Here is a 13,458-nt window from a genome sequence, read left to right as displayed (position 1 = left end):
TAAAAGACACTTAGACACATTTACGGAGGACAGGCCCATCAGTAGTTGCTAGCCATAGTAACTAAAGGTTTACCTTCATATTTAGAGTCAATAAACCTGTAAAAACCTGAGGCAACTCATTGGTCACTGCATAGAGCAGAATACTGGACTGGATGAACCATTGGTCTGATTCAGAAGGGCTCTTCTGATGTTCTTATTTAAGTAATTGATAAACCTTAGCTTGTTTTGGCATCTTCATTTACGATGCATGTTAGTAAATTAAGAACCAGACCTGGAATCTGCCTTATGCAAGGTACATATCCTACTATAAACCATGGTCTGTCTTCCATGCAAGCTTAAGAAAGTGCTAATGAGGAGAAAGCTTAAGGCTGATGGAGGATGTGGAAATAGGTGATAAAACAATCGTTTATAGCAGTATGTGGAGTTTGGTGGATATACAACAGTGGCAAATACGAAAACAACTCCACATTAAAGTTTATCAAACAATGACCCCAGTTCTACTCACAGTCCTATTTATCCTCAGAGTTTAGAGAAGAATTCAGACATTATCTATGTCTACCTACCTACCTTCACCCAAACAGTAGATTTTTATAGGCTTGAGCATTTGGTAAATTGTTACTCAAATTGGTACTTACAGAAACATTAGGAAAATATCCTTGATAGTAATGCGCTGTTTGATTTCTTTCTAAGTGAAAAGCGGGATCCATACTGCTCCACAATGAAGGTGATTATGGCTGCCAGACAAGGAGGCCTCCTGGGACACAAAATATCAATAGCAGTGTTTAACTACACAAACCTTATTTGCATTATTAGCGCCGCTGCACAGAACCCTAGGAAAGCTAATGGCATGATTGCTAAGAAGTGTTATAGATTATAGAAAAGTAAATAAACTTCAGACTTCCCCTTGACCACACAACTCATTTCAGAGTCCTGGAAGTAGGGCTAAGGAAACAGCTTTGTTAAAATTTTGCATAGAAGCCAGGCAAATATATGGACTCGTGCTCTTTCCCTCTTCAAGATCTGGAAGTCTTTGGTCCGTGTCAAAGAACACACTGTCTTTCTTCCTGAAAGAGTTTCTGCATTCACCGGGGAGTGGGGGAGGATTATATATGATTGCAAAGCAGCAACTATGTTCATTTGTTATCTGTTCCACTATATATTTCTGGTAAGGCCTTGGAGGAGGACCGTGTGTCATGGCTTAAGTGCCACTCAGTGCTTAACACCCACTCAGGGTGGTTGTCCTGCCCTTGAGTGCCTCCTCCTCCAACGGAAGGTGATTGGCTGGCCACTGGACAGACTTGCCTGTCTGTCCAGTGGCCAGCCAATCACCTTCCGTCCCCCACCCCTGACCACCCCCTCCTCCTTCCACTTCCCTCCGAGGTTTGGAGGCTGCAGATCCCTGCTGCGTGAGAGCTGCCTCTGCTGGTGAGTTCCCTAACAGCTGCCTGCTGCCTTTCCAGGGGGAGGGGGAGGCCATCCACAGAGTTCTTCCAGTCCACCCCCCTAATCTAGTGCCTGTTGTATTCCTGAATGAAACGGGCTTGTTCCCTACTAGCAGAATAAAACACAGCCAGTGGTGCCTTAATGATTTAGCAATTTGCCACTGGAAGTGTGAGTTATATGTGTACAGAACTTAATGTGCAGAAATGAATGGGGAACCTAAAATGATGAGGAACCACTTGCAAGCAGCCAAACCCTCTGCTTTGGAGCTCCTGCACTTACAAAGAATTGCTGCCAGCTAGATGAGCTCATCTCTGTGCTTTATCTGCAGCCTGGGTTCTTGCTGTTAGGTTGCATCCAGTTACTTCTGACTCATGGTGACTTTCTGAATGACCTGTGACCAGTACCTAAAACATCAAAGTACTTTTCCATGGCGCTTCCGATGTTTCATCATCAGCATTTTTAGCCCCCATTCAGGACTTAGTTCACAAAATCTGAATGTGCAGCTCACTGTGGAATTTCACTTGCCAGCAGCAGACGGTTCTCTGAGTGGATTGCTTCTGTTGTCCATAACTCCTTGGTCCCCATCTTGTTCAAATGAATGGGTTCAAGAAGAGAACATACAATCCATTTGGCACATTTATGGGAATTGGGTCTCCCCTTAAAAGCTTCATGCAAATGCTCCTAGATCATCATTCCTTCTGCTTGCCTTGTAAACTGCAAATGAATCTGCTCTGCTCAGTGGGTCTCATTAACTTCAGGGATATCTACATTATCAATCTTGAATGGGTTAATAATAATTTTCCCTACCGATGGATGGAGCTCTGGATATTATAGAGGTGTAAGAGGGAATCTTAGAGAGTAGTCATTATTCGGACCTTGGTGATGGAAGTGCCTTGAAGTCACAGCAGCTCCATAGGTCAGAGGTAGTCAACCTGTAGTCATGGACTACAATTCCCATGAGCCCCTGCCAGTTGCTGTCAGGGGCTCATGGGAATTGTAGCCCATGGACATCTGACCACAGGTTGACTATCCCTGCTGTAGGGGTTTTCAAGGCAAGCCATGAGCAGAGGTGGTTTGCCATTGCCTGCCTTTGTGTAGCAAGCAACCCTGGATTTCTTTTGTGGTCTCCCATCCAAATGCTAACCAGGGTTGACCCTGCTTAGCTTCTGAAATCTCATGAGATTGGGGTAGCCTGGACCATCCCGATCTGCTAGAGTCTAGACTACAATTCCTACAATTGTCCGGATGGGGAGGATGGCACTTGGTATACATTTCCCCTGTAGATATTTTCAGTGGGTCTCTGTTCACTTATATAACTACTCGTTGATCTAATTTTGTTCTACTGAATTAATTGTATGCTTCAATACTACTCTGGTGTGCTCATTTGCTAATGCAAGTGGACTCTCCTTGCTTTGCTTTCATGGGGGAATGGGAGAGTAATAGTTAGCTGCTTTGATTGACCATTCAGATACAGGGATCCAAAAGCAATCTCTGCTGGAATCCTCTTTTAAAGGCAGTGACATCCTCTTTGTCTTTGAATCTAAGTCCTCTATTGCTACATTTACTCATATCTGCTTAAGAAATGGTTTGTTTTAAGGCAGAAGAAGAAAACAGGTTTGTTCATGAGTGTGTATGTGTGAGTGTGTGAAAATACCTAGACATGAACACATTACATTATCTTCTGGTAATTCCCAGATATAGGCATACCAATATAGGCATACCTGAACTTTGTCTTTAAATTTCAGACTTCCTACAGTCAATTACAGGTGTGCTTCCATTTATGAAGCAAAATGTTGCCACCCTGTGGTTGTTTTAATATATGACAGCCCAAGCCAGTCTTTCTGGAGTAGAAGTAACCATTTTTAATGCAGGACCTCAAATGCATCCTTTGCTTGTGATCAGTAAATAACCTTTTGCTTTGTTTTTGTTTAGGGAAAAACAGCATAGATGTCAAAAAGAAGAAAAACATTGGACTGCAATAATAAAATATAATCTACAAAATAATACACAGAGAAATAGGTATATATACCTTGTAAGCTTCCTTATTGCCGACTAATGACACACAAGTTCATAATATCTCCAATGTGACTTTTTTTTTTCAAGTTTTGCTTTTTTCCATTACGAAATACAGAATAGATACAGAAGAAACTTTGCCCAAAATGTACTGGATGTTTCGCCCTTGAATTGATTAGACTTGTCCTCAAGCTTATCATTTCCTAATCTTGTTCTCAAACTTATTAGACCAGCACTTTGTAAAGCAAATCTCAATTGAAGCAGTGTTTTCTGAGCCCACTGTTTCCCTGCTTCTCTAGGGGTCTTTAACAAGATTACATCCCTCTCCCTCTCACCAAGCAAAATAATATCAGCACTGGATCGCACGACTCCTTGCAGTTCAAAATCTTGCTCACAGTATTGCTCACAAATATTGTGCCAAAACCCTTTAGTTATTTCCACCAGAGAAGATAAGAGATACAGTTAACTGAGTATGCTATGCCTTTGGCTTTAAAAAAGGTGTAATATCAAAGAGGAATTGGAAAGCAATGAAGATTCCGTTAAAGGCTTTTAAACGTATGAATTTTATCCTGCCCTTTCCCGAGGCTCAGGTAAATAAGAGGATTAGTGGCAGGTATTGTGTAATAGTTATGAACTCTGTTCACACAGAAGAGCCAAGTCATATACCTTTCAAACATTTTTTATTGAATCTCTCTGGTTTTACTGTTTATACAGTTGAATACATTATAGGGATTATTATGGTTTACAGGCTCTGTTATACTCCGTCATCATTTGTGCTGTGACTGAAAAAGTAAAGGACAGAGAATCCTTTTACTAAAATCTTCAAGGTATAAAGTAGCCTTTAGCTCATCTGAGAAGAGGCCTTCAAGAAGAAGAGTTGTTTTTATACCCTGCTTTTCACTGCCCAAAGGAGTTTCAAATAAGCTTAAAGTTGCCTTCCCTTCCTCTTCCCTCAACAGACAGAGGTTCTTGAGAGAGCTCTGAGAGAGACAGCTCTGTGAGAACAGATCTATCAGGACTATGACTAGCCGAAGGTCACCCAGATGGCTGCATGGGGAGGAGTGAGGAATCAAACATGGCTCACTAGATTTAAAACCATAACTCTTAACCACTATACCACGCAAGGACTATCTATCACAAGCCTCAAATGTTCTTTATATGAATTTATAGTAGCTGTTTGCCATAGACAGTTTATGCACTGGGAACTTCACTGGCCCAGCTCCTGTGCAGGAGCATAAATAGGAGGTAGATGAGCTGCACCAGGCCAAATGCTCCCCCATGTGGGTGCAGGAAGAGGTGGGGCAACCTGCCACGACTAAAACTCCAGCCTGCAGCCCAGCATGAAACCTCCAGTGCATAAACGGTCATCGCGAGTAAATTTGACCTAGGGTATATGTCAGGGTCTACATCACCATCAAAATAAAATAATAATTTAAACAATGTATTGCTTTTAATACATGTCTTGGTTTCACCCAGGATGGACTAATGTAGTACAAACTGTTTGTGACTGGTTTTGAAAACTGCCTTGAAACATCAATTGATTCAGAATGCAGTAGTCTGCTTATTTGATAGATGATAGATAGATAGATAGATAGATAGATAGATAGATAGATAGATAGATAGATAGATAGAATAGAAATAAAACTAATACAAAAATTTTGAAATACACACATCAATTATACAAACTTGAAATTAATTTTTAATTCTAGAGAGAAAAATTTTCCAGATGGATCAGACATTTGATCATGTAGTAGACTAGTTTACATAAACGGATGCATTCTCCTAATTTCTCTAATCAAGCCTCTTTCGTCAGGATTTTGTTCTTCCAGTTCTGAGAAGAATTAGCCTTGCAGATATTATAGACTTAAGAATAAATTCACAAGCATTTGTTAAAGGGAATTTTATATGATTTAACAATAACAAAAACAATTCGTGTTAATGGTAGTTCTTTCCCTATACCTTTAGAAATAACTGTAGCAGTCATATTTCATGGCTCTGCTGCTCTCTTGCTCTCCCATCAAATATGTATAAAATTGGTCTTGGTAGCCCAACATAATCAACAGTCCCCACTAGCCCCTTGGCATATTTTTGCTAGTTTAGAGGGAGATAGGTGCCACTGATACAGCATTTGTATTACATTTCTTTGGCAGAAAGGTTTACTGAGAAATTTAAACTGCTTCTTAATAAGCTTCTCTGAGCTTATTCAGAGTTTCAAAGGTTTTGCCCAAAGTTTTATAAATATCTTCTGTTGATGGCTATCAGCACTTATTTGTGGAAGGGAGCCCGAGCGAAAGTTCATCCATTTCTGGATGCCATTGAAAGTTATGATTTTAACTTCTAATTGGCCCACAATATTTTGGTGGAATACCTCTTTCCCCTACAAGTTGCCCATTCACCATCCATGTGATCTGTTATTGGCTGTGACTAGGTCTGACAGATGCTCTTTTGGGGGAAAATGGCTACAAAGTCACAGATCAGTGATTGAAGGTAAATACGGTATTTCAGGAAAATGTTTATCCATTCTTTGTTGAACTCTATAATTTGCACCCTAGACTGAAAATCAGTCTGCATCAAAAAGCATGAATTATGAAAGGATTCTGTGCAATTAGGCATCTCCAGCCCCCCCCCCCCCGATTGCAGCTCAATGTTTAAAGAAACCTGTTCTGTAGCTTGCGAGCCAGCAGCGGTAGTACTCAGCACAAACCCTGGATATGTGTTCCACTAATCCATAAGTGATTGAACAAGCAGATCGTTCAATGCTCTTGACACCCACAAAAACATTATCAACCGAAAGAAAGAGAGATGGGGCCATCTAATTGTATAATATTGGAAGAATACATGCATAATTACAGAGCTGGCATGACAGCTGCTTACAATGTCCACTATCAAGCACGGTGGGTGGTAATTTATCTTTGGGTTTCCCGTTCATTTGTATAGGAAACAGCAGGAGGTGGTCTCTTGGCATCCCACATAATGGAAGACATTTTAAGCAAGTACCTCTGCGGATTTGCCTGTTTTAAACATATTTCACATGTGTTATTTCAAACACTCTGAGCTTCTCCTTGGTTGTCACCACACGTGTAAAAGACCGGGACACCCTTGTATTGATTGTTAATCAAACTATGGATCTGCAAATGCATTTCTCCCTTTCAGTGTCTTTTTTGGTATCACCTGTAAATAGATACATCCTTTCTAAAGCTCCTTTTCAGACCACCAGACCACCATTCCATATACACGCATTTGGGAATGGCTTTCCACCTTTCTTTACTGAAAAGCGGAGAATGAGGGGAATTCTTGCCGTTAGCTCTGCTGTAAATTGCTTTCAATCTGCCTTTTCTCTGATTGTCTGAGGAAGCAAGAAGCTTTGACAGTTTCACTGATTCTGGAGAAATGTTTCCCATTAACCGTGTTCTGCTACCATAGCTGAGGACTGCTGCACAGAGAAGAAATGTAAGCGTTCTCTTGTTCCCTTGTGCCCTTGTTCTGGAAGAAGGGCAACAAGGGTATGAACATTAATACTCGTATTTCAGCCAAGTCTTCTCTCCAAAACTAACTGAAAAAGCAGTACTGAGAGTAAATATAGGCATGGTAATGAAGGTCGACGCAAATATCTAATAATTAAACCATGATGATCTAATATACATGAATCAATACAATAGTGGCATGAAGGCCACAATACATAATACAATTACGTATACAGTTACATAAAAGGTGATAATGATAGGGGGGAAAATGCTCTTAATAGACAATCATTCCGGGTCCCAAATCCAAACATGAATATTTTTAAATTCACAGGGCTTGCAAGATGGAGCTCTTCCACCAGGTATTTGGTTGAAGCCAAAGTGATTTAGATCTATGGACCCTCCTCGCCGGAGCTGTAACATCAAGCTATCTTCCCACTTATCCCACACACGAACACACACACTCCAGGCACAGGATGTGGTCATGTCTGTTGAGTTTGGGCAGTGGGAGGGGGACAGGGGGGTTGGATGTGCTGCCTCTGTTGTTGTTGGGGTTTTTTTATGTTTCATTGTGGGGATCTTTTACTTGTAATCTGCCATGAGCCAGCCAGTCTGGGAGTGACAGGTGACAGTCAGACAGACAGATAAAATTGTAACATACCAGCATGATGCATTGCTGTCCTAGAAGCATAAAACATGCACATAGCGCTCTTGTGTAAACAAGGACTCTACCAATCAGACTTCAGATCTTAATGCGCAATTTCATTATCAGAATAAATAAAGTCTGGGCATATGTGAATGTATGTGTGAACTTGTGGCTCTAGAATGCAGTGCATGTGGGAGTCAAAGGCTGTACTCAGACTATTTGCCATGGTACCATTGTTATTGGATACCCTTTTGCCACAGACATGTACAGCAACTGAAAAATCCATGACTGATAAATTAATGAACCACACTGATCAATTAATTAATGCCTTCAGACCTCTTTAAAATTCCATGTGACAACAACATTGTCTGAGTGTGTAAAACACCTGTTGGAAGGTTGACTTTAAAATAAATCCCCCATTTTATTCGCATATTTTCCCCTGTCTCAATTAAGTCTCGTCTACAAATATAACTTTGTACGCAGAGCATGTGTCACAGTGTCTCCTTTTGCTTCCTTAATGCATAGGGGTATACAAAATGAACCACAGGGTAGGCAAACAAATAGTGATTATAGCTTCAGAAATGACATCTCCTATATAATGCCTCACAGTGCCTTGCAATATATACTCTTTATCTCTTCAATTTCCATCCACTTCTGTGTTAATAAGCACCGAGTACAAAGCAGAACAAAGCCTTAACCCTAGAATTATTCTGAGCCTACTGTGGGCTGTGCTCACTCATTCAACCTCTACTGTCGCAGCACGAACTGCAGGGTCAAAGCATTGTTTTAAGTCTCTGTCTTCCGCACACTGCAGTTCATGAACACGGGTGGGTTTCTTTCCATCTCTATTTTTGTTAGTTTTGTGGGGTCTTAATTAAAAATAAATATATTACGTGCATTTATGCAGTGATTTACAAGGATTTCATCCTGGAGAAAATAGATGTTAATTTGTAATTGATGAAATGAAATGAAACAACTTCCCCTAGCCCTTCCGATTAATCAATAAACTGAAGGTAAAGTTAAAGGTATTCCCTGTGCAAGCACCGGGTCATGTCTGACCCTTGGGGTGATGCCCTCTAGCGTTTTCATGGCAGACTCAATACGGGGTGGTTTGCCAGTGCCTTCCCTAGTCATTACCGTTTACCCCCCAGCAAGCTGGGTACTCATTTTACTGACCTCAGAAGGATGGAAGGCTGAGCCAACTGCTGGCTCCCAGCCTCATGGGCAGAGCTTCAGACTGCATGTCTGCTGCCTTACCACTCTGCGCCACAAGAGGCTCTTAATCAATAAACTACTGACCCAGCAAATTCACTTTGTAATTATGAAGTGTTTTCTGGTTGTTCTCTTGTCCCAAAAGAGGATGAGGAGGAAGCAGCTTTGTCCTTCTCCCTAATCTGAAAACTCCCCTTTTAATTGGAGACAAGCTGCACTTCTCTCTTTTTGAGTTAATGCATAGAGTTAATGAAATGCTGATAAAAAGATAGATCATCACGTTTCATGTGGTTCATTATAAACTGCATGCCTCATTTACATGCTTTCTAGACTTTATTTCCCTGAAAGCTGGAAAATGCAGGTCTCTTCTGCACTTAGATGGGCTCATTCTGCTTGCTTGCAACTAATCATTTCCATGATGTAAGCAGAAGCATGAGATAACAGAAAACTTTGAGATGGAATAAAGCACAACTAATAAAAGGAATATATTCAGCCTCATAGAAGTTTGTATTTTCTGACAAAACTGCAGAGGAATGGGGGGAAATGATCACAATAAGGGGTTTTCAAGATGAGACTGCAGTTTTGAGTACTGCAGAGACTATTTATTTATACCCCCATGGGCTCAAGGCAGCCAAAAAATATGGAGATTCCATTGAATTTTAGAAACATCATAAATAAAATGTGACTATAAAAGGATATTAGCCCAGACAGCTTCCAGGAATACAATTTGTTACCTCTTAGACCAAGGCCCCTTCTCTTGCTGCCCCACTGCTGTGGAACAAGCCCCCAGGAGGAGTAAGACTACCAGTGAGCTTGGAAACAAAAGTATTTTAAGACAGCTTTTGGGAAAACTTGAATGGTATAGATGTGGGCTTATTTGTATAACATGTTCTAATGATTATAATAAACGGTTATTTTTGAATACTATTTGGTGTTGTTACTCAACTTGGATTCTGACAGTAATGCAAGAAACAAACAATTAAAATACTTTGTGCAGTATATGATACAGTTGTATAATATTTTGCATAATATTATTATTTGTATTGGGTTCTGTCATTACTTAGAGAAAGGTAGAGTACATAATATCCTCAACCAACCAACTAACCAATCAACCAACTAACAAAAAAGGTGTTCAAATAATGTACTCTGCAGTAACCTTTTAAAAAATGTTAACAACCCTAGAAAATGAACAGCTTCACAGTGGTTCCTCAACAGCTGCAAGTTCAGTGCCCTCATCACCTCCTTCTGGAGACCATTCTCAAGGGTGAGCACAATGGGGGAAAAGGTTTAGTCCTGGTAAAGGAAGAATGAACAGCTCAAGGTTGAAGAATGACAAGGACTGATTCAAAGGTCGATTCTGTGGGCAGTTTGGGACTGTTAAGAAAGGGTAGTGAGCATCATCACAAAATGGCTGCCATGGGAGGCAGAAACAATCACAAAAGGCTGCCATGGAAGGACAATCACAAAATATTGTCATTGGGGAAGAATATGTATCTGGAGGCACTATGGTACCCAAAGGTACCATGTTGGTTACCAATGGAAAATGTTTGAAAAATGGAACTGAAACATGGGTTCATATGGGGAGAGATGGTCATTTAGATATGTGAGTTCAACATCATAAAGAGCATTAGAGGTAAGAACCAGCAACTTAAATTAACCTTGGAAGCAAACTGGTAGCCACTGTAGCAAACTGGTAGCCACTGTAGCTTACAGATGCCAACCACATATGATTTCTACTCAAGAGTGACAGATATGTTCTTCTGGGCATATGGAACTCCTGAATGAACAAATGCTACAGTTATTAGGCATCTCTGTGGATCCATCATTTTGTGTATATCCATCTGGGAAGCTCCTTATATGCAACAAAACTTGTTCAACAGCCAGAGAAAGAAGCTCTCTGTGGTATGGTATGTCAGTCCAAAGTAATGGTTGGTGCTATACCATATATTGCATTTGAAAGAGAACAGGAGCAAGGCAAGTGAGGTGGTCTGCCAGTTGCCTTCCTCTGCAAAGCATTCCTTGGTGGTCCCCATTTAAGTAGCGATTCTGCTTAGCTTATGAGATCGGATGATTTATTGTTATGCCATGCCACCTTCCCTTTCTCAACTCTCTTAACTAACCATAATTAATTAGAAAGTATCTCTGTGACCACCTCTTCCAATATGTCCCCTGGGACTGCTTCTCCCACTGGGCATTAAGGTCCAGTGACCAAACCTGCTCAGGATCCCTGGCCCCAAGAAGATGAAATTGGTCTAATAGAACACTCTGCCAACAAGATCTGAGCCCTGTAGGACTTTAGACAGTTTTGCAGGACTTGTAAAACACAGTTGTTCCACCAGGGTTATGATTGAGGCCTGAAGTGACACCTAAATTTGCAGACCTCTCTGCCTGTACTTGTACTTGCAGGAAGTGCATGCTTGCAAGAGGTGCACTGCCTACCTTTTCCTGTCACCTGTGAAGCACATTAGTCCCCTGATCAGTTTAATTACCGCTGAGGTGCAAGGCCTATGTATATGGTCTGGGTGTGAGAGAAAAGCTGGGAAACTAAGTGATGGAGAGAGTGCTTTCTTTGCTTTTGATTTCCCCTGCTTTCACAATTGCAAGGAGCGAACAAGAAAGGACTTGTTGACGTAAGGAAGACTTTTCCTTTGGCAGGTGTTACAGTGCAAACTGGGATAACAGGCTGGTTTTGGAATGGAAGAATGAAGAGGTTGAAACCAGGATCTCTCCAAACAAACCAGGACTGAATGATCCTCTGTGAGTAGACTCCTGATTTCACAGACTAACTACATTTAAAATAAACTCTCAATCCACGTGATGTCTGAACTCAGCTAATGTTTTTTCATTGTTTTCTTCTCACTGTTGCCTTCTCAACAATACGTATTTTGCTGGAGAATATGCATTTCTCAAGCCTTATTTCTTCTTCAATCCACCTGAACACATTTCCTAACTTGTAAATGGCACAAGCATTAGCAAATGGCTCCCCCAAAGCCCAGTAGGCATTTTCAAAAAGAGGAATACATTGCAAAAAACAAATCTGTTTGTTTTATCCTGGAACCAGCCACTGAGCCATCTGGAAACTCTGATGTTTATTGTTTTATTTTCCCCCTCCTTTCCCAGAAAGTTTGAAGACAGCAGGGGCAATGTTTGGGCTGGGCATTGAAATGTATCGTCAGCTGTGCCTAATGTCAGATTTATAAACTGTATGAGACTTCAGAAGACTATGTCCTCCTGCTCTTTTCTGGAAGTCTGCATGTAACTATGGCTCATGGTAGCCTCTTTATGAGGATAAGTTAACATTATAGAATATATACAATCATCAAGAGGTTAAGATTATTCTGTATGAACGTGTTCAGTTCTTCACAGCTGGATAGCACGGTGGTAGAATTATACCTGCATACCTTCTGCTACTGTGACACTCTGTATTTGGGACTGTCTTCAAAGAATGGTAAAAATGCAACTAGTGCAAAATGAAGCTTCTAGATCGGTGAATGGATGCTCACATTTTAGTCAGTCTATACAGGGCATCAGAGAATTTGTAGGTCCAATTCAAAGTGCAGGTTTTCTATTGTCTACAGCAGGGGTAGTCAACCTGTAGTCCTCCAGATGTTCATGGACTACCATTCCCATGAGCCCCTGCCAGTGTTTGCTGGCAGGGGCTCATGGGAATTGCAGTCCATGGACATCTGGAGGACCACAGGTTGACTACCCCTGGTCTACAGCAATTTTTTTGCCATAATCTGAGCGGCTTAGGAGAGCCTAGACCTGTCAAATTTTGGAAGCTAAGCAGACTTGGCCCTGGTTAGCATTTGGATGGGAGGACCAAGAAGGAACTTCAGGGTCTCTATGTAGAAAAAGTCAGTGGTAAGCCACCTCTGTTAGTCTCTTGCCTTGAAAACCCTATAGAAATGTCCAAAAGTCATCTGTGATTTGATGGCACTACACACACATTGCATTTTTATCCTGCCCTTCATCCAAAAAAACATAGGGTAGTATGCATAATTTTTTTGTTTTGCTTCCTCTATTTCAACCTTACAACAACTCTAAGAGTAAAAATTCGGTTGAAAGAGAGTGACTGGCCAGGCTTCATGAACAGTGGGAGTTTGAATTAAATATGCCATAGTATTGTAGTATTATACCATTATTTCTGCTTTAAGTGTAAGTATGTTTACTGTCTCCAGGTCTTAGGGTATTATAAGAAACAATGTCTTGTCTTTTCCCATAACAAACTGTTTTTTTTTTTTTGGAGAATACTTTTCTATTCCAAAAAATACTGGAATATGGCCTGTCGTATGAACTCAGAATATAATATATGAAATTTCTGTTTTGTTTTGTTTCTTTGATTATGGTAGCCGTGTGAATTAGCCTGCACAGGGGAAATAAACTGGTCTTTAGGTGCTCCTGGGAATTCTTCATTAGCACTGGACAGATATCAATGTCCCAACCTTTACTGGTGCCATTCAAAGGTTAGTGCAGGAGGTACAACAATCTCATCTTGCCTCCCTATTCCTCACCACCACCTTTCTATTTTTGTTGCAAATGGATTTCAAACTGGGTTCTGGTGAACACTGACGTTTCTCAGTCTCACAGGCATTCGTCAGAACATGAACAGAAACTTCCCTCCATTTCAGCTCTTCCAGCATAACTTACCATTCTCTAAAATGAGCACCTATAGTGGATGGC

At 40.8% G+C, this 13,458-nt stretch overlaps 1 long non-coding RNA gene across 1 annotated transcript in view; it reads right to left on the bottom strand.

Annotated features, from left to right (window-relative positions):
* Positions 1–334: 334 nt before the first annotated feature.
* LOC143842600 (uncharacterized) overlaps positions 335–13,458 on the bottom strand; it is a 226,156-nt gene continuing 213,032 nt past the window's right edge. Inside the window, exon 4 of the long non-coding RNA XR_013233210.1 lies at positions 335–754. This is a non-coding gene — a long non-coding RNA (uncharacterized LOC143842600). The remainder of the gene's footprint in view (positions 755–13,458) is intronic.

The sequence above is a fragment of the Paroedura picta genome, chromosome 8 (genome assembly GCF_049243985.1).
Source record: "Paroedura picta isolate Pp20150507F chromosome 8, Ppicta_v3.0, whole genome shotgun sequence".
NCBI lineage: Eukaryota > Metazoa > Chordata > Lepidosauria > Squamata > Gekkonidae > Paroedura > Paroedura picta.
The sequence above is the reverse complement of the archived record's forward strand: the minus strand, read 5'-3'. Positions and strand labels throughout refer to the sequence as shown.